The 18066-nt window shown below is 46.1% G+C and overlaps 1 protein-coding gene and 1 long non-coding RNA gene across 7 annotated transcripts in view; one reads left to right on the top strand and one right to left on the bottom strand.

Moving 5' to 3' along the window:
• LOC129190196 (protocadherin-1-like) overlaps positions 1-18066 on the bottom strand; it is a 117913-nt gene that overhangs the window by 82925 nt on the left and 16922 nt on the right. The window lies entirely within an intron of this gene.
• Positions 9616-16705, top strand: LOC129190202 (uncharacterized). 2 transcript variants are annotated; one of them, XR_008572956.1, is made up of 4 exons: positions 9616-9742; positions 9926-9953; positions 12465-12685; positions 13421-16705. It is a non-coding gene; the product is annotated as an uncharacterized LOC129190202 (long non-coding RNA). The 2 variants fall into 2 exon arrangements; XR_008572955.1 differs by having other exon boundaries at positions 12465-16705.

The raw sequence follows: 18066 nt of genomic DNA, 5'->3' as shown, positions 1-18066 counted from the left end.
GGACCAATAATTTGCCAACATCAACCACCAAACAGCCAGCATTTATTCATTCGTTCATAATTTTTTGTGCGATATAGTGAGGTAGCAATTTTGAAAGCGAGATATTGCGAGGAACTGTATTTTCAAATGGCGTGATAGAGTGAGGCTGCGAGATTCCAAGTGCGATGTGGCGAGGGACGACTGTATGTCAGCTTCTGCCAGACTCCGCGTTTAACAGTAGATTCCCTTTTTATTGGCAAATTCCGTGGTTCTGTTAACGTGGAAATCAATGATGCCCGAGTGTTGATACAACTGTTCTCTCTCTCGCCCCCGTCCTTCAACCCCCCTGTCGTATCTTTTCTCTCTGGCTCCCATCTGTCGCTCTACCCTGCTGTCTCTCTATCTCAACCCAACTGGTCCAGACAGAGCTTGGGTTCTGTTGGAGGTTTTTTCCCTAGAGGGAGTTTTTCTTTGCCTCCGTCGCCTGCTCATGTAGGGTTGAGTTGGAATGCTCCAGACCTGCTCCATGTGTGACCCAAACCTAACCCTGTCACACACACACAAATGGCAGGCAACAGCTTCCTGCCTCCATCTTTATGGAGCTGGTTAGCTTCCCTCCAAGTAATGGCTGTTGTGTCTTTTATGGCTGCGCTCAGCATTCATCTCAGGTCGCGCTAACCACGCAGGATGGATTGTCCCACGTCCACGAATCAGTCTGATGGGATGTTTGGCTCCCGGCAAACTTTCCGTGCCAACTTTTTAATGTATTTATTTATTCCGTTTATTGTTGCAGCGCTCAAGAGTTGGTCGTTGATAACATCTTTGTGTGTGTGTGTGCGTGTGTGTGTATGTGTGTGTGAGTGTAAAAGCTTCAGTGGGCGTCCCTGCGCCTGCATCGCAGCCATCGGGGGGAATCAGACAGACGCCTTCTTCTCTGTTAGCCGTCATCATTACTTCCCGATCTGTCAGTCTTATTGATGAGCCGCCAGAGCTGCTGCCAGCTGGCGGCCGCAGGTAGAACGGCGTGATTAATAAAGCCTCCACTCCATGGAACGGCAAGCCCCGCCCACCTGTTCAACACACTCAAATCGCCTCGTTTGATGCAACGTTTGTGACTTCGATAAGAGGAAAGCTTTCATTTATGTGCCGCATGCTGCGTATTCCCAATCATTCCCACCATTGCAGGTTCCATGCCTTCACCTACCTGAGGTCGGGTCTGCAAAAGTGGTCTCATGAAGTAGCAGATGTGGTAGTTAAGATGATGGCATGATTGAGGAACAAAGGAGTGCACTACTTGGCTGCAACCAGCACAGGCGCTGTACTGTAGATTGAACTCGTTGAGCTGATTAAGCGAGGCCTCTCTCAGCCCGCCATTGCTGCTGAGGTTGGACGCAGGAAGACAGTCATTTCAAACTTCTTCACACATCCTGAGGCTCACGGAACAAAAAAGTCAAGTGGTAGACCCAAAAAAATGAGCCAGAGGATCCCATTGGCTGTTCGTGAAGACACGGGACCATCCTCAGCCCAAAAGAAGGTTGTTACTGGGGCCGAGTGCAGTCCGATAACCATCAGACCCATCTGCCAGAGAAGGCTTTCAAGAAGAATAAAGCAAGTTTGGAATTTGCAGGAGAGCACCAAACATGGGACATTGAAAGGTGGGAAAGTTTTACTCTCCCTTGACGGTCCTGATGGCTTCCAACGTTACTGGCATGACAAGGAGATCCCACCTGAGATGTTTTCCACCATCATGATCCTTCAATGGAACAATGGAGCTTCAGGTTGCGCAGGGGCGTCAAACGGCAGCCGGCTATGTGGAGATGTTGCAGGGGGCATCCCTCATGACTGAAGGCCCTCGTCACTTCACAAAGAGGAATAAGCGTCCTCATCTAAATCCAATGGAGAACATTTGGGGATGGATTTACAGACATTGACATCAGTTCCAGACAGTGGATGTCCTCCGTGAAGCAACATTCCCACCAGCCTCCTGGAAACCCTGGCATCAAGCACGCCCAAAGCCATTTTTCACCTCATTAACAAGAATGGCACAGCTACTCTTTACTCACTCCTTCTTAATACATTTTACTTCTATTTTAGGGGGGTTTGGGGAGGTTTTCGAGCTATGGTCCTAAACTTTTGATCAGCTGATGAATGGCTGATGTTCCAAACACAGAGGAGATGATTGTGGTGTGAATACGGAGCATTGCCGCAGCGTGTGCCGGGCGTCCTTCTCGCCGTCCCGTGCGGAGGCAGCTGAGCAGGTGAGCGGAATTTCAAACAGGACGCACACAAATTGACTGTCAGTGAGCTGTGAATGACACCTTCATCCACTTTACCACGCTCACACGTCTCTGCACGCACCCCATATCCGCCACGCGCACGTGCACGCACATGTGCACATGCAGAGCAGCTGTTTTCCTCTGTGCCACCCCCCCCCCTCCACGGTTTGTTTCCCAGCAGGTAAATGTGTGGGAGTCAAAGGTCGGCATGTGCAAACAGGCGAATATTGACACGAGGCGGGAGCGGCACATTGGTGGAGGGGAGGGTGGGTCTGTTGGCCAATCGCGGTGCTCGCCCCCCTCCCTCAGAGGACAACCAAGGACTGGCTGACATTTTTTTTCAGTGCCAATAAGGAAGGAGATCCAACGTCGTCCTTTTATCTCAAAGTCCAAACAATAAAGTCAGGATGATTTCCAACTCACTGCCTCTGTTTATGAGTCATGTGACCCCCGCCTCTTTGCAAATTCCTCCTACAAACGCTGTTAATGCTCCTCCCCCGTTCCCGTAGCGCCACCTACTGCACAACTCAACTTCATGTTGACAAACGTTCTTCTGGGTCAACGTGTTCCACTCGCTTCCACTTTGGGGCGGATGACGTCACCCAGCCGAGATTGCTTCAGTTTGATTGGCTGATGTCTCAAGCAGTGCATTGGCCTTCTCATCCAATCACATTACAGCCTTTTAACAAGCGCCATCCAATTACACGCAGTCTCACTGCAGTCACAAGTGACATTTTTGGCTATGCCACTGCATTCACACACACACACACACACACACACGCATGCACGCAGCCGGGAGTCGCTGCATGCTGATCTGCTGAGTCGTCATGCTGTCACAGAAATGTTTCAACTGTCACAGCAGAAACTGCTAAAACCGCATTTTTTATATTCAAGGACGCGTTTAGTTTCTGGAAACTGAGATTTTGTGTGCCTCTTTTGTCACTGACATGCCATCATTTCACCTGTGCGTGTGTGCGTGTGTGCGTGTGTGCGTGTGTGCGTGTGTGGAAGCTGAGCGCTGTTAGCGGCAGAAAAACAAGTTTGAAAATGCAGCGGAATGTTTACTATGGGGGTCAACGTCAGGCTAATTCCACATCAAAATAAAAATACTTCCTTTGGTACATGTAAAGAAGTACTGCATACCGTGTACACCGTGTACTTTGGACTGTGGACTAGCATGAGCGTTGGCCCGACCGCTCCTGTACAGTTACAGTTCACATCTTCTCATAACGAAGCATTAGAAAGCAGAAAGCAGCGTTTCTCATGCATGCTTTTATTTGTGGTGGCCCGCCTTGAACACATTTGGACCACCACAGATTGATTTGGTGCTGCCCGTTGGCCCTCGCTCATAAAGACATTATAGTACATGTAGCTTGTCGTTCCAAATCCGAACAGTAGATGTCAGCGTAGCGCTGCTTCTTAACACACCTCATACGCTTACGAGGGATCCGTACTGCCAACTTAGCAACTTTGCTGCTACATTTTGTGTAGTAGAGTATTCAGACTCCTCTAGATTCTGCTTTCAAATAAAGCGACTAAAACTGGCAACTTTCTCTGGTCTTATGCCGCATTCCGCTTGCCTTGGACGTCAGAGCTGGGAATGATGTCCGAGGTAGCGGCGTTCCGGTTATCAAGTGGGACAACAAGATGGCCACCTCCACGCGCTTAAATAAAAACAGGTGATGAAAACAACGCCTGGCACCAATCCACCACTGTGTTGTAGTTCGCATACACCACATGAAAACTGGTCATTTACACTATGGCAACATTAGCACACACGCCTCATACGACGTGCACGGAGGAAGCCTTCCAGAGTGAAAGCATGAATGTGATGAAACACCAAGAGCAGTTAGTGTCGTCTGAAATGTGAACCTGCTACTGTTTCAACTGAAATTCCCCTTTGCACAGGAAGTGCACGAAATCCAATCTGATCACCTGGCTGAGCGGGAGTCAAATGACGCGCGCGCGCGCACACACACACACACACACACACACAGATGACTCAGTGACTTAGTGGGAAGGTTTCATGCAGGTCTTGCCACATTCCTCTCGCTCTGTTTCATGGGAACCAGTGTTGGCAGAAGATGATAAGAAGAAAAAAAAGCTTCCTGGTATTGATGGAAGGTGTGTTGTCACAAAGCACACAAACCTGCTAGCTGCTAACATTCGCTATTCCTGCGTCCACATGTGCGACTGTGCGGCGTGATGCATCAACACTCGGCTGCGTAGCTTATGCAACACATAACCAAGAGTTTGATTCTCCGACAAACAACATCCGTCACGGCAGCTGTCGGATCAAAGTGGAAGTGTGCGCGGCGGGGAGGGAAAAGTGCGACATGAAACTGATGAAGTCGCCGCGCGAGTCGATGCGCCGCAAAGGAAGACGGATGACTGCCGGAACAGCAGCTCTGGAAAGAAGGCGCGAGGGGGAACTGATGTGGAAGCTTTCAAGCGGTAACCATGGCGACACCGCTCGTCTCCGCTCTCCCGCAGCACGTGAATGCAACACAGACACAAAAACAAACAGAAGCCGACTGATCTCCAGTTGAACCACTTGAACTGGTTTGGCTGATGTAAACGAAACCCGCGTGTGTGTGCGCGTGCGTGTGCGTGCGTGCTCCCCTTATGAAGGATACGTCCTGTTCCCTTTATTGCCGCTCAGTGTCTTTTAAATGTTCATTTCGTTTCCACAGAAGCCGGCGCTGCATTAAAATTCCCTTTGCAGCACTAATGGCTATCATCCCGCCGCTGGGGGGTGGAGTGGGAGGGGGGCATGGTGGGGTTGAGGTGAGGTGGAAGGCAAATAGAGGGAGGCAGCGGCGGAGTGAGGGAGAGAGGGAGGAAAGAGGAAAGCAGGACAAGACAAGCACGGATTAAATACATTTGTTTTCTCTCACGCCAAATTAGTATTGACAGCCGCTAACCTAGCATAGTTCACACACACACACACGCACACACACACACACATACACGGAAGAGGTTGTGCTCTGCTACAGAGTTAAAAAGATGTGCATACTGTATACAATACCGGTCAAAAGTTTGGAGACACTCTACCATGCTGTTGTATGACAAAGTGTCCCCAAACTTTTGATCGGTAGTGTATACTAGGAGCAATACAGCCGTGTTTTTTTTTGTGGCAAAACAAAAAACAAAACGAGAGAAGGCAAAGTGCTATCCTGCGTTAGTGACAGACATGTTGTCACGTGACACACTGACTGTTTACCGACCGCCAAAAGCAAAGCCGTGACAACCAAGGAGCTTAAAAGTCCACATTTCAACCGGTCTCTGGCGCGGTTCGGTTCACGTGAGCACACGTGTGACACGAAGCGGTGTTACAACGACAGCGTGCAGAAATGAAACAGGGAAGAGTAAATGCATTGGAAGTGTTGGCTCTCTGCTCTGTTTGACAACAATGCTCTTGAAAAGTATGCTTTAGGAGCTTTTTGTGAAAGCTGGTAAATATGACAGAATATAAAAATAACCTACATGCCAAAACCAACAGAGAGCATTTTGGTTTGGAATATTTGTGTTGTGTCACATGCTTTTTAAAAGCATATTTTCAGAGCTTTTGGAAATTCTAAGATGGGAAATGTTGCGAAATACAAAAATAACCTACATACTCAACCCACCAGTCAACACTGTGGTTGGAATATTTGGCTTGCATCATGTGATATGTCACAGATGATTTTTAAAAGTATATTTTAGAAGCTTTGGTGAAATCTAAGCTGGTAAATAGCGCACAATATAAAAATAACCGACATATTGAAACCAGCAGAGGGCATTTTGGTTTGGAATAATTAAGTTGCGTCACATAATACGTCACAGATGCTCTTTAAAGGTATAATTTAGAAGCTTTTGTGAAATGTAAGGTGGTAATTATCGCAAACTATAAAAATAACTTACGTATTAAACCCAGCACATGGAATTTTGGTTTGGAATACTTGAGTTATGTCACAAAGGCTGTCCAATGAAGACCTCACTGTTCACTTACTTTGTGTTCTTTACTGTGCAGCTTTGGTCACATGACAAAACTACCAACTACCAGTGTCAACTCTAAGCTAAACGCTCTGAAGTATCTTTTGTTAACATTTTTGGTACCGAAGCAGCCAAGTGTTAACACAATCTAAATGGAGCAAAAGAAGACAAAGAAAACAAAGTGTTAAAGTAAAGACCTGCAAAAAGTGTGAGGACTTGAGGCCGTTGTACGCCTCTGTGGTGACCTTTGACTTCCCCGCGGAGGCCTGCAGGCCGACCGTGGCGGTGAAAGCAAGACTGCAGATATTAAACCTGAGAGCATCTCTCGTCTTGCACACACCCGAGGAGGACGACGAAGATGAGGAAGAGGAGCAGGAAGTGTTGGACTGGACGGAGGATGTGGGAATCAAATTCAGCAAGATGTCCCAGGGCCAACGCAGGATTCTATTGACTGCATGACAAGCTGTGAGGATCGAACGGCGGCTAAAATTAGATACAGGATGATAGAGGAGGTCAAGCAGCGTTACAGTGTGTGTGTGTGTGTGTGTGTGTGTGTGTGTGCGTGCGTGTAAGAAGAATGAACCTTGTCCTTTAAAAGTGGCATTTGTGAAGTTCCATTGTTCACAGTTTGTGGCCTCCTTTCTTAAGAGCGGCTTCTAAAGCTGGCCGTTTGCTCATGCGACCTATTTGTACCTCCTTGTCCCCTGCTGGGGAGTAGGTGGAGGATGAGGAGGCTCAAGAGGAGGAGGTGGTAAAGTGCTTTCCTGCTGATCCAAATGTTCACCTCATTAGTGAAAAGAAGGCCAAGCCAAACAAGTTCACTAAACTATCAAACACAAATAAAAGTACAACTATTAGCATGCATTTGTTTGAATTTACTCATGCTGATGTAGTTTTACCAGAGGTAGGGTACCAAACTACTATTAAGTATCAAGTACTATAAAATACCAAACTACTTATGTTTTCAAATAAAGGACTGGGGGCGGGGGTCTCATGTGTTTGACCACCAAGCTACGAGGCATAACTTTATATATTATTATGGCGGTACCGTATATTTCCATGTCTGCAGAGGAAATTAGTTTCTTGAATTAACATTTTTGTAACTGATTAGCGTTGGAATGTATTTCTACTACTATGAATGTATTTTCTACTCCTACTAATACTTACTGTAACAACAGAAAATGTTATTGTTTGTGTTTCACACGGACGTCTTGAGGTGACGGACCGGAGTTCAAAGTTAACTGTACGTGTGCACGTTGATTAATAAAAAGATCCGGTGAGAAAGGGTAATGTTCGATCGTCCAGTTTGTAGAGTCAGGAGACAGAACAAACACGTACTACTTACTCACTTACTTTCAAAGCGTCCGCTTGGCTTTCGTTTGCGATTGAAATCCTTCTAAAGAATTCCTCATCTTTTTAGAGCCTCCGCCGGTGGCAGCCATCTTGACTTTAGCTCGGCCAATCACATACGTTGTTGGACAGCACACTTCCTCAACCAATAGGTGAGAGTCAAACTGAACGATGGATGGATGGATGGATGGATCGATAGAGAGATGTATTTATAAGTTTATCAGTTTACAAAGTTATGAACATTACATAATATTTATGTGTATTTTAATTGAGATGGACAGAACATGTATCTGCCGCGCAGTGAGGAAAGAGTTCACACAAAAAGTCAACACGAGCGGATCCTCAGTCAGACACGCGCTTCCTGTTTGACAGACCTTGTTGGCGGTGAGCGTTTGTTCCTGTCTGACTGTCTTTTGGCGGTCACCGTGTGTTCAAACATCCTGAAGTGCCACAGGAAGCATGTTTGCATCCTGTCATGGCCATGGACCAGTGAGCCTGCTGAACTATCAATCAATCAATCAATCAATCAATCAATCAAGCGTCTGACAGAACACAACTTCCTGTTCAATCGTGTGCCTATTTGGTTGTCATGAGGAATAAAGCAGTGAAAAAGTGTGTCATGTGACTCTGACAAGTCCCACGTCTACATGCAGACTGCTGAGCTTTGACCCCAACAACAGACTGGAGTCCAGAGCGTGACCTCTGCCCCCCATCACCATCCCACGGCCTCATTAGTGTGTGTGTGTGTGTGTGTGTACTTTTATCATTCCTATGTTTTGAAAGAAATACTTTCTTGTTGGAATTTTTTAATGTCCTTTTATTTTAGCCATTTGAGGGTCGAACTAATCAGCCAAATTGGAAACACACACACACACACACACACACACACGTGTGTGAAAATTAGACTCATTCATTTGCTGAGGTTGAAACTGTGTTTAAATGAGCTAATTAGCTGCCAAAAAACAAACACACTATCTGAATTATGTGCTAAATTATTGCAATGAGTTTGAAGGAAATATCTTATTAGTCACTCAGTTAAGTCCCGCCCTCCTCCTCCTATTGGACATTTCATGGACAGCTTCACTCTTGCAGCCATTTTGACTTTGTGGGCGTCCAGTGTGCGGCCCGAGGGCCATTTTGTGACATGCATTGATCACGCTGAGCGTCTTTAACGTGTAAAATGCACCAGAGTGGAAATTGTGGACAAAAGGTTGGACACCAGGAAACATTACGCTAAAAATACCCCCCCCCCCCGCGTACCCCAATCCTGGTGGGCGAAACCGTAGGGTGGGCAGAAAGGAGAAGATGAAAGATGAAAGCGAGCCGCGTGTGTGCGTGCACAGTGGCCGGGCGCCGACATGCTGCTGGGCTCGGCGGGGTCAGAGGTCGCGTGCGGCCGCTTCCTGTCCATTAGAGAGAACCGGGGGACAAAAAGGCCGACCCATCAATCAGCCTGCACCTGGTCACCACGGTAACTCGCCAATAACTAGCACCACGTGCAATGGCGCCGACCCTTGAGCCCTCGGAGGAACACCTCTATTGAATTTTACGGCTTGAAGGACTTCCTGAGCCCCCCCGCCCTGTGTGGATTAAACACTCATCTGTCAAGTCATTGAATGCCTCTCGAACGGAACACTAGCATCAGTACACTTCAGTAAGTACACTGTGTACACTGTGTACTCAGACTTCATTATTTATTTCATTCATAAATGAATGAAATGTCTCCTTTTTAGGGTGACTTGTGACTTCAAACTCGGCATTAGTCTTTTGAGTGTGTAAGACGCGATGAAATTCAGCAAATAAAGTTGATCAGTAAACAGTCGCTAAATATGTCAAAAATGTACGGTCCAAAATGTTGCTGAAAAGCTAACGAGTTGGGGAATAAACAAGAATACGGCCAAGAATACTGTGAAGAAAAGGCGAACACAAACGCGAATTTGGCCCCAAGATGGCTCCACGAGTCACGTGACCGTATTTTTTCGACTCATCATGTCGCAACTCTCTATATGGAGGGACTCTAGTTTTAGTGACAGCAAGAGCGGGTGCTCCTCTTTCCATTAGACGATCTTTGACGCTCTCGGTGCAGAAAGCAAGCCTGAAAAACACCACAAACACGCTGCGTTCGCTCTAAAACGTCTGAGCCTCTGGAAACGTTCGTCTCTGTGAGTCCTTATGTGACGATATGATCACTTTGAATATGTTTGTAAACTCGATAGTGTGCTAAGTATTAGCACTTTGGCTAGCTGCTTGTGTTTAGCATATGAAATGCACATTTTACGGATAATCGTGTGTGTGCGTGTGTGTGTGTGTGTGTGTGTGTGTGTGTGTGTGTGTGTGTGTTACAGCCCCCTCACGGACGTCAAAGCAAGATAAGTAAGTCGTGTGTACTAGTGGTCTTTATTTGTCACGTGCTGGGAAGACACTTACCACACTCAATAGTCGCCATCTTGGCCACGTAGCGGAAAGGGATCATTTATCATTTATCTGAGCCAGCATGGCGCCTGCCGACTGGATGTGAGCATGCGCAGTGCGTGTGCCGCCGCCGGCGCCATCGACACCATTAGATGCTCGATCGCAAACACCTGTTCTGACCCGCACACTATCTGTGTGTGCGCGTGTGTGCGTCCATGTGTGTAAAAGCTGATCGAGGAACAACACAGTGTGTAGTTTAACACACACACGGAAGATGACGGATGTTGTCAAGCGCAGGTCCTTTGTGTGTACGACACGTGTGAGTGATGCGTTCACACTAACCCAGAAAACCGAGTCGGCCATGTTTGTTGTGGTTGTCGGGCTCATCAATAACGTGTATTGATCACGCTGGATCAGTGCTTCACTGCATCATCACATCTCACCCTTACGAGTTCCACGTTGTTAGCTGTCAGCTTGTTAGTTGCTATCTTATTAGTTACTTGCTGGTTTGTTTTAGCTGGTACCTTGTTAGTTGTTAACGTCTTAGTTGTTAGCTTTTTAGCTGTTAGCGTATAATCTGTAAGCTTGTTTAGTTGTTAGTTTATTGGTTGTTAGCCGTTAGCTTGTTTAGTTGCTAGCTTTTCCAGAGAGAGACTAGAAATAATCCACTAAGCCATAGAAATTGCATGAAAAGAGCAGAATAGACGTGATGGGACGCAAACGTGTCGTATGTCCAATTCCTCCAAAGGATACACAAACATGGAAAAGGTTTTGTTTTCCTGTGCATCGTAGCGCATAAGAAAAAAACCCCAACACTTTCTGATCTTTTAACGTGCACGCCACATGGAAACACTTCCACGTGCACACGCCTGTTTAGTTAGGAAAAGCCATCATCATCATCATCATCATCATCATCATTTCACACATGGAAGCAAACACAGAGGTCAGAGGTCAGACTGGGGCGCTCACATCACTGTCAGGCAGGTCAAAGGTCAGGTGGAGCCATGAGTCGGTTACCGCCGCCGTTTATTTAGCTTCAGTCACACTAATGCTGCCAAGCTAACGCTAACCTCGGCACACATCGTGGAGAAAATATTAATAAATATGTCAGGCTAGCAGGGTAGCTAACCTAGCAAACCACGCAACCAGCGTGTTTGCTAGCTGCTAGCTACGTAGGAACCACCCGCAGATAAATCAGCACTCGGTTTCAGTAGGTTTAGCACTTCTTAACATGCTAACCCTGTTAGTTAACATGCTAACAACGCATAAGCGCACAATTTTTCATTGACGCAACTACTCATCAGTCACATGATGACGGAGGACCACTCAGGCGTGAAGGAAGGTACCTCAGGCGGACCTCAGGCTGTATGCAAAGGTAAATGCAAACGTGTGCGTGCGTGTGCGTGTGTGTGTACTCCTGCCTGGACATGTCTGCTCTTCCAAAGAAACACCACACACCCTCCCTCCGTCCTGCCCACGCGGTTACCATGGCGACCATGACAGGACTTCCAGGTGTGTCATCACCTCCGTCATCTCCACGCCAACACCTTTTAGATCCCAGCTGGATGCTACCACGCAGCACACGCTAACACTAAAAACACAAAGACACGCTGGAACCCTCAAACCAACACTCAACTCAGCAACGACTCATCAATGCACTTGTAGAAGATCAAACTGAGTCGTTCATGAAAAGAACATTCCATTCATGAATGAAGTTCTAATAGATGAAACAGATTTGTTCGTTTAAAGAAGACTCGATTCATTAATTTACTCTTACAAAATGGAACAGATTCGTTCATTTAATGAAGATTTGACTGATGAATTCACTTTTACCAGATACAAGTGATTCGTTCATTTAAAGAAGAGTCAACTCATGTATTAACCTCTCGAAGATGTAACTGATTAATTCGTTTAAAGAAGAGTCGACTCCTGAATGAACTTCTAGAGCACGTGTCAAACTGGTGCCATGGAGGGCCGAGACGCTGCAGGTTTTCTCTCCAAGCAGTTTCTTCAGCAGGTGATTTAATTGATGAGCTCCTTCCCTCAAACTGAAGGTGTTGATCATTAAAATCACCTGCTTTAGTGACTGGCTGGAAAGAAAACCTGCAGCGTCTCGGCCCTCCATGGCACCAGTTTGACACCCCTGATCTAGAAGATGAAATTGATTTGTTCGTGTAAAGAAGATTCGACTCATGAATGAACTGGCAGAAGATAGAAGATTTGACTCGAATGAATTTCAGGAAGCTGAAACTGATTCATTCGTTTAAAAATGAAAGAGAGTTGTTCATTGAAAGAAGAGTCGACTCACGCATGAACTAGTACTGTAGAAGATGAAAGTGATGGCCTGTGGATGTCAAGCCAAGGTCATGTGATCAATAGTCATAAATGACGATTGACTGGTGTCTACCAACACGTGTGTGTGTGTGTGTGTGTGTGTGTGTGTGTGTGTGTGTGTGTGTGTGTTATTTCCAGGGTTTAGTCTGATCCCAGGAAAGCGTGTGAGGAAGGAAGGAAATGAGGAACCTAGGAAAGGACGAAGGAGAGAGGCTGAGCGGCGTAGCTGCTAGCATACCACCTCAATGCGCTAACCTCCAGTACAGCTTCTACTGCTTCCCGCTTTCCATCCGAGTGGAGCGTCACTCGCGAAGGGAAAAAGAGAAGATGGACGTCTGAGGTCAGGCTGAGGATTAGAGGTCAGCAGATGTTTGCACACGCGCGCGCACACGTGCACGCTAAGAGCCAGCTCCTTAAGCGCTGCAGCAAAATAATCCTTCACTTCAACACAAACGCGACAACACGTTTAGAACCTCCCACCACACGCCTGCAGCCAATCACACGCCACGGCAATGGATGAATGCATGAACACACAACACATGGATGAATGAATGGATGGTTGGACGGATGGATGACTTAATAGAATGGATGGATGAATGGCTTAATTGATGGGTGAATAGATGCATGGATGGTGGATGAATAATGGGTGAGTGAATAAATGAATGGATGAGTGGATTGATGGATGGGTGAATACATGAATGGATTGATGGATAGAAGAATGAATGAATAAACGGATGGATGAATGAATAAATTATGAATAGATGGATGAATGAATAAACAATTATTAGTGGATGAATGAATTAATGATGCAAAGATGGATGGATTCATAAATTAATGAATGAATAAATAAAAGGAATAGAGGGATGAATGAATTAATGATGACTGAATGAATTAATTATGAATTGATGGATGGATGAATGAATTAATTAATTATGAATTGATGGATTGATGGATGAATAAATGAATAGATGGATGAATGAATAAATGATGAATAGATGATGATTGAATGAATGAATGAACGGATGGATGTGTTGGATGCTAGCGAGGGAGAGAAAAAGGCCCCAAAAAGGAAAAGAGTCATCTGGTCTGTGCAGGAAGGAGGCGGGGCTAAAGGCGAACAAGGCGGCCATGTTGACAGGCGATGATGACCACGAAGACCAGAAAGACTGGAAGATGAAGACAAAGTTCATTCTCTGAATTCTCTGATGGGTGAAGGCGCGCGGGCGATAATGACTTGCGTTAGCATTAGCGTTAGCATGAGCAATCATTCCTTCGTATGAAGAAGAAGAGGAAGTGAATGAGTGATGGGTATTTCAGGTACGTGTGCCAGTGGAAGGGGTGCCAGCCGGTTGCTAAACATTCCCTGTCACCTTAAGAGTCACGCCGGATGTCGACTTGACAGCCTGTTTAGCTGGATGGCTAGCGTAAAGCTAGTGATCCCAGCCCAGGAGGGGAGGCGGGGCTAACTGAAGACTAACAACACAGCATGTGAAGCATGGAGGCTACTGATGCAAGTATTCTAGTGTTGTCAGCTGGCACACATCCATCACGTCCTGCTGCTCTCATTGTCGTCTTCTTCTTCTTCCGTGTTTGTGCGTTAGTTGCACACTAAAACACAACCAATCAAAAGCAGGAACTACACGGAGACGCAGCTGGGAACAAATCACAGAAGGAAGTAAAGCTGCTGCTGCTTCTTCTGTTGTTTTGTTTTTTCAATTCCCGGCGTGTCTCTCTCAGCTGTCACTTAACATCACCTGTCAGTCAGAGGCGGTTGCCACGGGAACCGCTCCCGTCCACTTGGCAGAATGTCCTTTAGCACCCTGAGACGTCCACGTCCTGACCCCGCATCTCCAGGGACAGCGTGAAGGATGTCACAGCTGGCAGGAAGCATCTGCTGACTAGCACTGTTAGCGCCTGTGCTCACTTGTGCCGCTACTGTTAGCATGGCTGCTTGTAGTACACCATGTTAGCACAACGACTGCTACTGCTCGTACATGTACTGCTAGCATAACTGACACTTTTAGCACAGCCACTGTTAACACAATTACCACAAGCACTGTTAATGTTAGCATGACTACTTATAGAAAAACTACTATCGTGAGCAGAACTACTGTCAAATTACTCAGTTACTCAGACTATAAATACAAATACTGTAACTACTGGTACTCTTAGTGCAACTACTTTTACTGTTAGTACAACTACCATTTCTGGTAGCAGAATCACTGTGACTTGGTGGAACTCACATTAACACTATTATTCCTGCTATAAATACAAACATTGTAATGACAACCCGTATTTAAAAAACTACTGTAGCTGTTAGCATAAGTACTGTTTCTGCTAGCACCACAACTGCAGACTCTGTCACTGCCAATACAACTAGTGTAAATGTAAGTAGAAGTCGTGGCCACTAATAGTACTGCTAGCATCACTGGTAACACATCTACTGCTAGCAGAGTTTAGGTTAACACAACCACTGTTACTGTTAGCACATCTGCTTCTGCTAGAGTTAGCATACTACTTGTGGTGAAGCAGCACCTTTTAATGAAACAACTGAAAGTTTTTTTGTGCTATAAAAGAAGATTAGCAAGGCGTGCAGGCTGCTGTCAGCGCGAGTTAGCATCTTTGCCACAAAAACTTGTTGTGAGAATCCCGCGTGAAAGCTTTGTGGCCTCTGCAGCTGCTCCTGTGTTGTTGTGGTAGCACGCGTGTTCTCCGGCACACGGACTTCAGCGTATGTAGCAGCTGTACAGCTCCTGAACTCTGACCCCTACAAGTGTTCCAGAGCACTCGGGGCAGCAACATCCGCTTCTGCCGAGTTGTGCCACCTGCTAACCATACCCGAGGATGCGCTCGTGGCGTTCGCTGGTACTCATGCAACCCGAGACGACACGCACACGAAGGAAGACACTTTTTTTTCTCTCTTCTTCTTCGTCTTCATGCACGCTTCAAGTTTTAGGCTGGTTAGCTCCCAAGGTGCTAACCTGCTGCTAGCCAAACCGTGTTTGCTAACGTTAAGTCACAGTAATCCTTGGTAAACGTACACCCGACAAAACACCTCCAGATTCTACCTCAGCAATCATTGTGAGCGTTCGCATTTCATGCTTTTATTCTGGAAGATATCGTCCTCACACAGCAGCACCGCAGCCGTGTGTGTGTGTGTGTGTGCGTCTGTGTGTGTTTGTGTGTGAGGCCTTAGGCAAGTTTCTGTTCCACTTGGTTGCCATTGTTTGGAGCAGGTGGCGACACACAATGACACGCTAACAAAATGATGTTTCTCATGTTTGAGAATTCTGGACGGACGCACGCGCACACACACACACACACACACACACACACACACACACAGTGTCAGGCCCGCAGGTAAAAAGAAGTAGAAGGTAAATTAACAAGTCATTTGTGTAACGTTGCAACACTGACCTTCAGCTAGGAGCTTTAAATTGGGGGTGTCCAAGGCGTGTGTTTATTAGCCTGCTGCGTATTGTCAAAATAAAACAATGTAAGGCCTGCTAAAATGTTAGCATAGTAAAGGACCCACCCCCCATCTTTTAAAACATGCCGTCTCCCACCTGCTGACAAGCCCCGCCCACCTGCCGCTCCGCATGACAAGCGCCCCGCCCACCTGCCAGCAAGGTTAGTGAGGATGACGTGTGTGTTGAGGAATGTGGGAAAGGAAGCGCGTCACACAAAAGCTCCATTGTGCACACACACACACACACAGATAGCACCCCCCCATGTGATAACAAAATGCAAACAACCCGTCCATCATACGAGTTCCCACATGCCACCACATTACCAGAAGAGCACTTAGCTAGCCGCTAATGATAGCAGCTAAAACGCTGGCATCATCTCGGATGACAACATGATTCACTGACGCTAAGTTAGCTTGACGTCACCTCAGCCAACCGGTGCTGCGTCTCAGATTGTGCACTTAAGTCTGTTGAGTGCATGAGTGTGTTGACACCGTTAAGTACGCCCAGACGTACTGCTAAGTACCCACATGTTGCACTCAAAACACACAAAATGGTGAGTGTGCCGCCACGGACCCTCACCGCCCTCAGTACTCGCCATCTTGCCGTCGTAGCGGAAAGAGAGGGGCTAACGCAAGTAGTCGCAATTAAAAAGGAGAGGAGAAGAAGGTAAATATTGTAACGGTCCGTTCCAGTAACGACAGTGATGGATGTGGGACAGCACTACACTGCCAGCACTCACACACTCAGTGACTAAGTACACAGTGCACACAGTGTACTAATGGAAGTACACGGCTAACATCATCAATATAGTAATCACTTATCAACAATCAATGTTTGGTCTTTCACATGCTAGCTATGTCTCACACACACATAGTTAGCATAGCATCCATAAAGCTAATGGAGTCAAAGATGAGGGGAAGGAGGGGGGGGGGGGGCACGTGAAAGGGGCTTTGATTGTCAAGAACCATATTAACCTTTGACCCCCTCACTATTTGTTGCTAATAACAGTCTGACCCTTGACCCCAGCAGGTTCCACACCTGCTGTGTGTGTGTGTGTGTGTGTGTGTACGTGTGTGTGTGTGTGTGTGGCTGACAGTTGTGGAGATAAAATGTATTTTCTTTAACTGATGAATAAGTCAAGTAAAAATGTTTCTGCTGATATGTTTTAAGTGTTATCGTCTTTTTGCCAACACTAAACCTTGAATTTAAAGTATTTCAACATAAACGTGTATGCAGTATTTACTTGATGGGCTGAGTTGCAATGCTAGGACTTTACTTTAGCATGCTAACAAATGCTAACAATGAGTGCATTTCATGCTAATTCTTTTTACAGATTTTGGGCAAAAAAAGATCTGCTATAAAATCTGAGAAAATAATCTGTTAATGATTTCATAAAAATGACTAAAAACAGTACACATAGTGAGTACTCTTATTGTTTACAGAACTAACAGTAGCAGTGTTACTCTAAATACAAATACTGCTATGACAACTACTGTAGCTGTTAGCATCCGTAGACACAGCAGCTGCTACTGCAGTCGCTCACTGTTAGTACTGTTAGCACAGCTGTTAGTACATGTGCTGTTAGCAAAGTTTATCTTAACCACTGTTACTGTTAGCACAGCTACTTCTTATGGGGCTAGCATGCTACTTGCGGGAAAGCAGTAGCTTCAGGAAGTTTTTTCACGCTGTAAGTGATGCTTAGCATATCTCACAGGCTGTTGTTAGCGCGCGTTAGCTTAGCGTGTGTTAGTTATTTTCAGTTATTTTCACTTTGAAGTGAAACATTCCGCAGCTAATAAAATAAAATCCATTTGTTTTGTTTGCGTGAATGTGTGTGTGTCCGTGTTATACGTTTTATCTCCACGTGCGAGATGGAAATGAAGATGGAGCACCGTGACCGGCATCATCACCCCCGCCTAACAGTCAGTGAAGCACCACCATCACACTGAAGCACGTTTATTCACATCATCTGCTGTAAAAAAAACAACACAAAGCAAATCAAGTCAAATACAAACATTGTCATGAACGTACATTTCAAGCAGAGAGGAAGAAGAAGAGTACATGATGGACGTGAAAGTAACAACAACACACTGTCAGCTGTGTGTGTGTGTGTGTGTGTGTGTCTGGTTGGACTGTGTGTCACGTTGCAACTTAAACAGCAGATGATCTCACACACTCGCACACACGTACACAAACACATGCACACACTTGGGCTGTGTCTCAATTGGTGCACTTGTGTACTTAATTTGTCTTTTCAGTGCATAAGTGCG

This window comes from Dunckerocampus dactyliophorus, chromosome 11 (assembly GCF_027744805.1).
Source record: "Dunckerocampus dactyliophorus isolate RoL2022-P2 chromosome 11, RoL_Ddac_1.1, whole genome shotgun sequence".
In the NCBI taxonomy this organism is placed as follows: domain Eukaryota; kingdom Metazoa; phylum Chordata; class Actinopteri; order Syngnathiformes; family Syngnathidae; genus Dunckerocampus; species Dunckerocampus dactyliophorus.
The sequence above is the reverse complement of the archived record's forward strand: the minus strand, read 5'-3'. Positions and strand labels throughout refer to the sequence as shown.